Source organism: Podarcis pityusensis (assembly GCF_964106645.2).
Source record: "Podarcis pityusensis genome assembly, chromosome: 8".
In the NCBI taxonomy this organism is placed as follows: Eukaryota; Metazoa; Chordata; class Lepidosauria; order Squamata; family Lacertidae; genus Podarcis; species Podarcis pityusensis.
This window is the reverse complement of record NC_138033.1, coordinates 81863690-81876530: the sequence shown is the minus strand read 5'-3', so window position 1 is coordinate 81876530 and position 12841 is coordinate 81863690.

Below are 12841 nucleotides of genomic sequence, written 5' to 3'. Positions count from 1 at the left end.
ATGTCTTAGCAGCGTATTCCGTTAAGCGTAGATGTTCTGTGGTTAACATTCTGCCTTTTATTTCAAAGTGCCTTTCCCCTCCTGCCTCCCAGCTCCAAAACCATCTCTCCCCAGCTGGTGTAGTCCCCCCCCCCCCGTCGGTGGAGTGGCGTTCAGCTTCTCTAAGTGGTCCTTTTGTGACCGTTGAAACCGTAGCCCATCCTGGAAGCAGGACAACACCCTTCCTTGTCCTGCGTTTGCGGGGTTTGGGGGTGTGTGGTGGCAGGTTCTGATCAGTGGGGTGAGGTGGGGAGGCTTTTTCCGGAGGCCTTTGGTTGGCAGCGTAAGCCAGAGATGTCCTCCAAGGGCTGCTTTTCCCTTTGAAGCTGCATGGGAAGCCGACGTGCTCAGGTCAGAGCTGGAAAAACCTAATTTTAAGGCAGCGCTGTTGGGAAATCAGCCTCTTGTTGCCTTGGCTGTGCGTACAGCATTCTTAAATACAATTAGGATTTTTTAAAAATGTGCACCCAGAAAAACTGCATCCTGCAGTCTAAATGATGTAAATGGAGCAAACTTGCATAATTTCTCTGACTTCTAATAATTGGTTCCGTAGTTTTAACTACACCCCCCCTCCCCACTTTTTACTGGCATTGCTGATTATGGAGAGTAATGGGGCTATTAGATTCCCCTGCCCCCCACTGAGGTTCTGAGATTTCAGCTTGTGTTGCCTGTGCACTTGAGGACTAGAACCCTGTCTAGTTTTGTTTTGTTTCAAAAGAAAGCTTCTCTTGAAGTTGAATCCTTCTCCCCCGCCACTTTGTTCAGAATCACAGTGTGCACACAGCCATGCTCGTTGCGAGTTCAGCTTGATTGAATGGAAGGCCAGGAGGAGTGGAAATCTTCAACGTTTACTGTCCTTATAAAATAAAAAAACCCACATTTTTTGCCCTATCTTCTGACTTCAAATTTTGGAACTCCTGTAAGCAGCTATGCCTGAAGTTTTGCATCTTACGCCTCAGCCTAGTCGGGCCACAGAGGAAGCTCCCTTTCTGCCTTCTCCTCAAATTTCACCTTAGCTTTAGCAGAGACTTTGTCGTAGTTGCGGCCAAGAGGTTGGGAGCGCACGAGAAAGGTGTGTGGCAGAGCCCCCCAACGTTGGACAGATGGTGCCATCTGTCCCTACAAGCAGATGGTACTGGGGTGGGGCGAGGAATTTGGTCCTGGTGGAGGAAGCTCCTGGAGGTGTAAGAGTTGGACAAGGGCAATTTTCAGGAGGTGAACCCCACTTACCCAAGCTAAGGTGCAGGGCCATGCCTTACGGTGGACCTGGGGCAGCAACCAAAATCGGGGTCCCTGTTTCGTGTTCTCCTCCTTCCCTTCCTCATACGGAGTAAAAACCTCAACCTGTTTCCTGGTGTTGCAGTGCTAAGTTTCCCTGTGTGCTGTGCTTTGCTCCTCAAAAAATAAATAATTGGGTATTCCTGGCAGGGAAACCTGTAGCGACCCCAGGGCGCAGTTAAGTTTGGCTGCGTGTTATGAAACGGGAGAACTAGACACGGGGATGCCAATTTTGGCTGCCACCTCACTTTCCTGGGAAGCACCCAGTTCCATCCTGCATCAGCACCCCTGGGTTTCTTCTGATAGATGGTTCTCAGTGGGAATGGTTGAAAGCGTACCCATAGGATGGAAATCTTTTTTTAAAAAAGAGTGCCCTGAACGTTGTTGCTTGCCACCTTTTTAATGCGTTGTGTTGGCTCCTGAGAACTTTGACTTCAAATTCGAGGGGGCTGAAACCCTGTTCAGTTTTTTTTTGGGGGGGGGGTGACTGAAGGACTCCAGAATCACCAGCGCTTCTTCTGGTGGACATATTTTATTTTCCCCCAGAAGAACGATGCTGAATCCTTCCTTCCTTCCTTCCTTCCTTCCTTCCTTCCTTCCTTCCTTTGCACCTGCTAAGAGCTGAGTGGATTGCTGGTGATGTCATTGAGCGCTGCCCCCCCCTCTCCCAACGGTCCCTCAAATTTTGCTACCTGAAACAGTCACTATTATTGTTGTTGTTGTTTTGGAAGGCTTGTCAAATGAGAGTTTTAAAGGAACAAAATTCCACCTTGAGCACGGAGCCTGTAGGGAACATTGATGCAACCCTATCTTTCTTAAGACTGATGGGTCTGGCATCTCCTTCCAAAATGCAGTGCTCTGTGATCTCTTCTCTTCTCTTCTCTTCTCTTCTCTTCTCTTCTCTTCTCTTCTCTTCTCCTCTCCCACCCCACCCTAGATGTCTATTAGACCACTGGCTGAAATATGCCATCAGGCAAACAAATGCTATAGGACTCTTGACAAGGTGGTCATAATCTTGACATAGAGTGTTCGCCTTTTCTGTCCCAGGAGCTTTTAAAGCAGGAGGATCAATACATGCAATGGTCCCCCCCATCTTTATATCTGCCCCCCCCCCCAGCCTGAGTGAATACGGTTCAAGAAAAGCTCCACTGTGTGATTCTTGTGACTAAGATTTCGGTCGCCTGCCTGGTTTAAGTAGGAACGTGGCATGTTGAATGTGCGGTTATTATTTTTCTCAGAGCACGTGATTACAGAATGTCATTGCTGAAACTTGAAAAAAAAACAAAACCTCCAAGATGATTGTGCTGAGATGAGAACTTGAATAAGATCTTTGGGCCTTGCTGAAAACCAAAAGGAGACCTGTTCTTGTGGTTGTTGTTGTTTGTTTCTTTAAAAAGCTGTCTTTTTAAAATAAAGACCCTCGCTGTGAGTGCCCTTTTGCGGAAGCAAAACTTCAATGAACTTCCGTAGCAATAGGGACACCCAACCCCTTTCCCAGGGATGGGACCCACAGGTAGCACTATGTAAGGGGGTGGCTGCATAGATATTGTGTCTTAGAAGTTCTGGATGAATTTTTGTGGACTTGCAAATGGAAGGCGCATGGAGGAATCAGAACAGTTATCGAATGTATTTTAAACGATCCTTCCTAAATTGATCTCTGAAACAGCCAAAGGCTTCAAGGGTTCTAATGACTTAATTTTAAATGTCGGGGAAGATTTTTTTTTACATATTTTGGAGGTCAAGGGAATGTCCTTTAATTCTGGAATTGTCTTGACTTTTGAAAAGTCTGCCCTGTCTTTTCTTTAAGTGGAAAGTTGCAAAATCTGAGACGTGGAATATTTTCACTGAAAAATTGCATTTCCCTGGTCTCGCATGTCCCACCTCCTCCTATTTTGGGGGAGAGCACTCAGAACTCTCCATAGCCAATTTTCCTGACGTTGACTCCATGCGAGCGAAATTTAGTGACCCCTCCAGAGGCCGTGATTCCCAGACTCTTGAGGAATGTACGGTAACAGGCTAGTTACCTGCTGGCAAATCTGCTAGGTCTGCAGCAGGGGTGATTGGATCAGTCAGTTGCTGCCAAGGCAGAAAAAATTATCCATGCTCAGAGGCTGCTCTTTGTCATGTCTCTGCATGAGTTTGGCAGCACACCCAGATCAGGGACTCATACAGAGGGGCCTGGTGCTCTTCTAAGGGCGGATAACACTTATTCTTTCACATACCGTATTTTTCACCCTATAGGGCGCACTGGCCCATAGGGCGCACCTCATTTTGGGGGGGAAATAAATAAATAAAAATTTATTCCCCCCCCCCCAGTCACGGGGCTGGGGCGGGGGAAGCCCGAACTTCCCCAGCCCCCAGAACAGGCTGTTGCCTGCAAGCCTTGCGAGCCCACGGGAACTCCCGCCGGGCTCGCAACGTTTGCGGATAGCTTCCTGAAGCCTGGAGAGCTTGAGGGGTCGGTGCGCACCAACGCCTCTTGCTCTCCAGGCTTCAGCGAAAGCCTGCATTTGCCCCATAGGATGCACACACATTTCCCCTTCATTTTTGGAGGGGGAAAAGTGTGTCCTATAGGGCGAAAAATACGGTACTCTAAGGCTTTTGGAGTTTGTGAGTGAAGAATGTCTCCTTTTTTCTAATTTAAGAGAAAAGCATTACCTCAGAGTTTGGGAAGCCCTGGCCTATGAGGATGATGCTTGCCGGTGTGCCATTGCTTACTGAATGTTTGATGATAACGTACTTCCATTTTTTCACCGACTCTTTAGAAGAAAGCTCCTGTCAGTCTCAACGAAATGTTTTATTCCCCCCTCCCCCCATGAAATTTCATGTTTAAAACGATTTTACTTTGTTATTCTGTAGTGAGAAACGATAGCTTCTGTTGTTAAAGGTATGTGGGGAGACGATAAATGAAATAACTGGGAACTAGCTGGGCTGGAAAACTCGCAAACTAGAAATTTTGAGCAATTTGACGTATTTCTCAGCCCCAGATACTAGGATGGGGCGGAGGCTTTATATCATAATTTTGTGTTGTGTTTTGTTATTATTTCTCCAAATTTTAATCCTTAATGCCTGTCTTCTTTAATTTATGAACACCCTTGTGACTTTTTTTATATATATATAAAAAAAACCGACGCTAACGGCTCGACGAGAGAAGATCTCTGTTATATTCATCTAGGTTGAAAAATAGCTTTCCCCCTTCCTTATTCTCTTCCCCCTCTTCCAGCAATGTATGAAGTATTGTACCAGAGTATTAAATGAAATGTAATATTTTATTGAGGGGGGAGGGAAGAGAGAGAAAAAGGACCTCAGCCTTCTCCTTTAAAAGGAATGCATACGTCAACAGGTTTTATGTGAATTGTGTACATGTTCCAGATGCGCTCCGACATCCAGAAGGGGCACAGCTCACAGCCAGACTCTTGGCCCGGGCCGTCCCCAGCCTGCAGGTTCTCGCCGGCGTGTGGGGCTGGCCAGATCGCCCCCCACGCTGTTTCAAAGCCCTCGTCTTCACTGCCTTCAGTGCCCATGTATCCTGTAGACCCTTTTGCAATCATGTGACATTAAAAGGCAAAAGAAGAAGAAAAAGATCACGTGTAGAAAACTTACTGATTTGTCTTGTCTGTCCCCAGCCTGTATTTATGGGTGTTGAAGTCTGGCTGCGTCGCTGGCTGTGCTGTGTTTTTGTTTTCAATTGCTCCAAGGCTTATTATCCAGAGTAAAAGCATTATTTGTAAAACAACAGAACTTAAAAAAATATATATAGGAATAAAAAAAAAATCCATTTTCTTATACCTGCTTCTTGAATGCTTTTGTATCGCTAGTGCAGGGTGATGTTACTTTGCGTCTGTGGGAATTCTGTGTGAAAACTCCCGATAATGCAATTAGTATAAATTAGGCAGCGCTTGTGCATTCACATGAATTCTTACATGGAAATACTTCTCCCATATGCAACTCTTCTTCTTATGGAGAATTTGGTACATTTGGGCTGGGAATGTAAATAGTCAAGGGGTTTCAAACCCCTTGAATTCAGGAGGGATATGATATATTGAGGAAAGGTAAGGAATGGTATCTTCCAGGCTACTTGTTCACTTTTACGTCATGAGGACTAGAATCTTTTAAAAACTCTCTTAAATAAAATCAAAAGATAAACGAATGCCCATTTTTAATAATAAACCTCGTCTTCGCTTTCAATTTTTGACTTAATGTGGGGGCTTTGGCCAAAGATAGTTGGCCAAAAGTCCTTTAGTGTAGTGGTTAAGAGCGGTAGTCTCGTAATCTGGGGAACCGGGTTTGATTCCCCGCTCCTCCACATGCAGCTGCTGGGTGACCTTGGGCCAGTCACACTTCTCTGAAGTCTCTCAGCCCCACTCACCTCACAGAGTGTTTGTTGTGGGGGAGGAAGGGAAAGGAGATTGTTAGCCGCTTTGAGACTCCTGAAGGGGAGTGAAAGGCGGGATATCAAATCCAAACTCTTCTTCTTCTTTTGGTACAGGGTGATATTTTGGGGGTTTTCCCCCGAATGGAAACAATCCCTCAAACAGCAAAAGTCGAGAGCTACAGTCAGGCCTGCTTCTGTCCAGCAGAATCTGAAATCTCACCACAGAATGAGGATACCTGCTAGCATCATGAAGGAAAAGAGCAAGTTTCTATGGAAGTTTCTAGCCTTCATGGCTAGGAAAATACTTCAGCAGTGCATGAGACTGAATGGGCCTTCCCAGAAGCAGAGCTGCTTCTCTGTTTACTGCAACACCAGAATAAATTCGCAATACACCACACAAAAGGCTGGCGATTCGGTTGCGGCTGGTTCCAGATCAGCAGATTTGGCTGACTTCAGCCTACAAATTGTACTTTTATTTTTATTTTTATTTTAGCTAAAGCAGAGGGTTTACATAGCCCTCACCATTGTTTGCCAGTTTTACTGTCTGCCAGAAATGAGAAACGGCCCGTCTGGCATGAGTACCCGATCTTCCATCTAGCGATTGCATTAGAAACTTGGCAACCTCCTTTATGCTTTCTACTGAAAGAGGCAGATTTATCTTTTGCTCCCCGACATGATATAACAAAATGAGCATGACGGCAAGGAAACGTGGACACTGACAATGTTGGTGAAGTTGTAGAGAGCTGTGGGCCTCGTTTTTCCTTCCTTCCAATTTGGAAACTTGACTAAGAAGAAGCATCTACAATGTGACACATGTCCCACCTGCCCAGTATTTGGACCGGTTCTGGTGCGGCGTTTTTTAAATGGCTTGCAAAGTTCCACCGGGTGGTTTGAATGAGCAAGCCCTCAAGACTGAACTGGAAGAAATCCAGTATTCCTGGGAAGTGCAAACCCCACTTTGTCTAGAAACCCTCTTATTAAAACACAACACTTACTCCATCATCGGGGCTTGACTGGGAATGTTAGACCCCACAGTTAGCCGCACATTTCCAAGCATTGCCCTGAAGGCTACGAACCTGCTTTGAAGGGTGGGGGCAGAAATATGAAAAGCTAAGGTCCGAAACACCTTGTAAGATTCCGTTTTTCCTCAGCTTGAAAAAAAAGACATTTTAGAGCTGGACAAAAATACAGAAATGGCTTATGAAATCTATACAGAGTGAGAAGAAATTCGATGAGGTGTTTCATTTCCCAGAATAATAGAATTGTAGAGTTGGAAGAGACCCCAAGGGTTATCTTGGGCGGGGGTCAGTCTAGATGAAACCATGGGTCCCTTTCAGTCCTGCTTAAAACCTAGAACAAGAGGCGGCTGAACAAGACAAACCAGTGTCTTTGTTAAGCTAATGGGCCTTCGCCTGGCCAGTTAAGTACAGTGGTACCTCTGGTTAAGAACTTAATTCATTCTGGAGGTCCGTTCTTAACCTGAAACTGTTCTTAACCTGAAGCACCACTTTAGCTAACGGGGCCTCCTGCTGCCGCTGCGCCGCCGGAGCACAATTTCTGTTCTTATCCTGAAGCAAAGTTCTTAACCTGAGGTACTATTTCTGGGTTAGTGGAGTCTGTAACCTGAAGCGTTTGTAACCCGAGGTACCATTGTACTGCCATTTGCCGTATCCAAAGAGTGACCTCTGTTGCCGTAAAGACAAGTGGGTGGGCCTTTTTCCACCTCGCCTGGTTGGATGCCACCTCATCCTACGATGGAGAACAATAAGTGAGGAAAGGGGCTGTGTATGGGAGAGTTGTTTGCGTCAGGTGGACTGATGCTGATATCTGGAGACAGATATGTCTGCCATTTGTGGGTCCCAAGAGCTGTGACTTGGGAGTTTCCCTGGAACCCTAATGAGGAAGCAGGATGAGATGAGGTCTTAATGCTGCGAGCCTCTCCATCCTATGTTCAGCTTGTATAGAAAACCATATATCCTAAAGACAACGCAGCCCCCATTGACCTCCAGGGAAACAGCCTTGAGTTAGTGCTGGGACCCGAAGAGTCTCTTGCTGCTTGGATTGTGGGGTTGGTGTAGCAAGTCTGTCACCTGCTGCCCCAATTTCTGGGCGGTGTGTGATTCTAGGGGTTCCAGACATCTGTGTTTCCTCTTGGAAGTCAGGCACAGCGGACACTCGGGGTCTTTATGATATATGGCTTATTTACGCATATATACAATCTAGGGACGCAGGTGGCACTGTGGGTTAAACCACAGAGCCTAGGACTTGCCGATCAGAAGGTCGGCGGTTCGAATCCCCGCGACGGGATGAGCTCCCGTTGCTCGGTCCCTGCTCCTGCCAACCTAGCAGTTTGAAAGCACGTCAAAGTGCAAGTAGATAAATAGGTACTGCTCTGGCAGGAAGGTAAATGGTGTTTCCGTGCGCTGTTCTGGTTCGCCGGAAGCAGCTTGGTCATGCTGGCCACATGACCCGGAAGCTGTACGCCGGCTCCCTCGGCCAATAAAGCGAGATGAGCGCCGCAACCCCAGAGTCAGTCACGACTGGACCTAATGATCAGGGGTCCCTTTACTTTACCTTTACAACCTGAGCCTACGATGGAGGGGCTCACAGCATCAACATGCGCAAAGGGTCCTGTTTCTCCCATAAGCGCAGCCTTGGATTCAAACCATCACGCTCTGACCAACTCTCCAGCTTGCTGCCTTTGCCGGCCTGCAACCTTTCCCCCTCTTTCTTCCCACCCCCCTGTTTTTTCCGCAGCCAGCTCTAAAACTGTGCTTCAAACTCTGTTTTCTAACTAACTGTGAGTTGAGGAGGGGCCTCACTCATTTACCCTCTGACACAGAGCCCCCTCTCCTTAGCTTTCTTAATGGACCATCACCTGCCCTTTGTTTTCTGAATGGCTCACCTTTCAGGCGATTCCCTCATGAGGAAGCTAGCCTGGCTTATATGTTAACCCTTGATGGACCCAGGGGTTTAGGAGGCTTGAATTAACTCTAATACTTACCGGATCCAGGAATTTAGGGGAGTCTGACACACACAACACCCCCCCACACACCCCAAACTCATAACAATACATATTTTTACCTACCCAGCAGGTGCTTGGTTTTCTTTTGTTTTGACTTACCTGTAGTCCTTAAACTTGCTTTTTTACCCTCTGTGCTGAGGCCCCAATACTTTGGCCACCTCATGAGAAGAGAAGACTCCCTGGAAAAGACCCTGATGTTGGGAAAGATGGAGGGCACAAGGAGAAGGGGACGACAGAGGACGAGATGGTTGGACAGTGTTCTCGAAGCTACCAGCATGAGTTTGACCAAAGTGCGGGAGGCAGTGGAAGACAGGAGTGCTTGGTGTGCTCTGGTCCAGGGGGTCACGAAGAGTCGGACACGACTAAACGACACAACAACAACAACAAGCTGCTATTTTTGTTAGAAGCACAGTTGCTTATGGCTGGAAGAAGCATTCCATGCCTTCACTTAACGTCAGTGAATACCAGTGGCAGAAATGTCCCTTGGTTGCCATGGCAATGTCATCCTCCTGCTTCTGATGTGGCCTGTTTAACCTGGAACTGACACTTCTATTTATCTGGAAGACAGGAAGAACACTGTACAGGGACTGTGGTTGATGGAGTGAATTCAGTGGGGCCAGGAAAAACCCCATGCTGGCTCTTGCTATCAGGTTGAATCCTGACAAGACAGAAGTACTGTTTTGGGGGGACAGGAGGCGGGCGGGTGTGGAGGACTCCCTGGTCCTGAATGGGGTAACTGTGCTCCTGAAGGAGCAGGTGCGCAGCCTGGGAGTCATTCTGGACTCACAGCTGTCCATGGAGGCGCAGGTCAATTCTGTGTCCAGGGTGGCTGTTTACCAGCTCCATCTGGTACGCAGGCTGAGACTCTACCTGCCCGCAGACTGTCTTGCCAGAGTGGTGCACGCTCTAGTTATCTCTCGCTTGGACTACTGCAATGCGTTCTATGTAGGGCTACCTTTGAAGGTGACTCGGAAACTACAACTAATCCAGAATGCGGCAGCTAGACTGGTGACTAGGAGTGGCCGCCGAGACCATATAACACCGGTCTTGAAAGACCTACACTGGCTCCCAGTACGTTTCCGAGCACAATTCAAAGTGTTGGTGCTGACCTTTAAAGCCCTAAACGGCCTCGGTCCAGTATACCTGAAGGAGCGTCTCCACCTCCATTGTTCTGCCCGGACACTGAGGTCCAGTGCCGAGGGCCTTCTGGCGGTTCCCTCGCTGCGAGAAGCCAAGTTACAGGGAACCAGGCACAGGGCCTTCTCGGTAGTGGCACCCGCCCTGTGGAATGCCCTCCCATCAGATGTCAAAGAGAAAAATAACTACCAAACTTTTAGAAGACATCTGAAGGCAGCCCTGTTTAGGGAAGCTTTTAATGTTTAATAGGTTATTGTATTTTAGTGTTTTGTTGGAACCCAGCCAGATGGGCGGGGTATAAATAAATTATTATTATTATTCCTAGAATTGCCTTTACTGCAGCTACACCTCTGGAATCCTGCCCCAGACCCCTGTTGAAATGTCACCTTGGGGCACAGACCAGTCCCTTTTTACTGCTGCTCTGTTTGAAGAGCCAACACTGATAAATTAGTCCTTGCGGCAGGGGTGATAACAAATAGGACGTTTTGCAGAGCCAGATGCCAGCACCAGCTTGCAGACTTGCCAGCAAGACCGTTGGCCCTAGCTTGCAAAATTGCTTTCTGGGGAAAGCAGTGCGCACACACACACACCTCTCCCGCCCCCGAAGGGATTTTTAAACGCTCCATAAACCCAAAACGTGGTTTGTTTGTTCGCTTTATTTATTTGAGATGTTTGCACCCCACTTTTCAGCCAGCAAGGTGATCAAAAATAAGGCTGTCCCCACCTGCAGGCTTACAATCTAAAACAAATGCCAAGGGGAAAGGAGCAGGGATGGAAGAGGAAAACCGAACCCAAAACTGCTTTACCTAATCTTGCAAATGTTGAAGCAATGACAGTGGAGAGGAGGGAGGCGGGGGGGTGCTGTTAGGGAGAGGGTGGGCTTGTGTCTTAGGTCTCCTGCTCATTTCTCTTCCTCCCCTTTTTTGAAATTTCCTTAAAGGATGCTTTGGGGCCCTCTGCAAAGTGCAGTGCTGGGGAGACTCTGGTTACAACACATCTTAATTAGCATATGCAAATACTTATGCAACTTTGCATCATACGACTCTGCCCCTGAGGCCATGAAGTACCTACGACAGCCCTGCGGGGGAGGACGTGCAGGGTAACAGGGAGAGAGGACCAGGCCACTGGTAGGTTTGGTACCAGTTATTTTTTTCTAGAACCTGGGAAACTTCAGCTGCAAACAAGAGATCTGCAGGGCCTCCTCCCACTAAATAAAAAATAAAAATATTTTGTTCATCCACATCCACAATCCTTGATCCACCATCCTACTGACCTATCTGCAAAGTGTTCTAAGAATTTTAAGGACATATATATATATATAATTAAATGTTCATAATTGCGTATATATAAACCACATGTCTGAAACCCCACAGATCATAGCTGTCAACCTTCCCTTTTTTGGGGGGAAATTCTTTTATTCCAGCGCCGATTGTTAAATATCCGATAGACTGTCCCAGGGACAGGTGAGGCAGCTGATCCCTTATTTTCAAATCTGAAAGTTGACAGCTATGCAACAGATTAGTAGCTCCTGAACAAATTGACCTCAAATATTTCTCCCTATTGTCTCTTTCCTCACAAATCTTGTCTTAAGGGCACATTCAAGATATGAACAGGGTGTGAGCCTGTGACCTGTGACCTAGATTCAGGAATTAAGTAGTTATAATAACAAAAGAGTGGCCAGAACCCAGATAATGCAATCAGGTAACTTGCCAGACAGGAGATAAACAACACACTCAGGATTCTGTTTTAGACTACCCCCTGTGATGTATGTATGATATATTGGGGGTGGTCTGGAGTTTGAGGGTGGGCAATTCCAAAAGTCTATATAAGGGCTTGCACACCTTTGTTCTGGGTTCCTCCTCCCTTCTGCATGTGGTGAGTGAGGACCCTGTTGCAACAGTTAATAAAAATCAGGCTTACTAGCTATTTTGCTTCTCAATATTCTCTGGTTGGCCTCTGTTATTTTCTCCTACCGATAAAGAACCTACAAAAGGACTCTATATGGGCTCTTGGGTACCCCATAAGGAAAAAGGAGCAGGTTTTTTTTTTAACTTATATCAAAAGTAAGAACATAAGATGAGCCTGGCCAGCAAGATGCTCCAGTTGTTGTTGTTGTTGTTGTTTTGTCGTTTAGTCGTGTCCGCCTCTTCGTCACCCCATGGACCAGAGCACGCCAGGCACTCCTGTCTTCCACTGCCTCCCGCACTTTGGTCAAACTCATGCTGGTAGCTTCGAGAACACTGTCCAACCATCTCATCCTCTGTCGTCCCGTTCTCCTTGTGCCCTCCATCTTTCCCAACATCAGGGTCTTCTCCAGGGAGTCTTCTCATGAGGTGGCCAAAGATGCTCCAAAGGGAAGCTCAAAAACAGGACCTGAACACAAGAGCAACGGTGGACGTGGAACGTAACCATGGTGGCTAGTAGTATCATAGAACTGTACAGTTGGAAGGGACCCTACAGGTCATCTAGTCCAACCCCCTGCAATGCAGGAATCTCAGCTAAAGCATCAATGACAGCATCCAAATAGCTTTCTCTTCCTCCATGTATTTATCCAGTCCTCCCTTGAAGCTGTTCAAGTTGGTGGTGGGCCTCACTGTGAGTTCCATAGTTTTAACTATGCGCCGCATGACAAAGTCCTTTTTTAAAAAATCTGTCTGTAGCATAGCTGTCAAGCGTCCCTTATTTGGCGGGACAGTCCCTTATCCCAGCACTGTGTCCCGCTGCTGTCGCTTATTGATGGTGTCCCTTAAATTTCCTGGGTTGCATGCTCGCCCAGCTCAGGAGGGAAGCAGCGGCTGGGGGTCCTCCGTCGCGAGAGAGAGTGCGTGCACGAGCTGCTGCGTCTCCGTCTCTCCCTTTTCCCTCTCAGGGGTGTGTTGTGAGGGTGGTGGCGGGCGGGCAGGCAGCCCCTCTCTTGCGAGACTTCCGCCGCACTGCCAGGGGAAGCCGGAGGTGGCAGCGGCGGCGGCTGAGGAGGCAACCTGAGG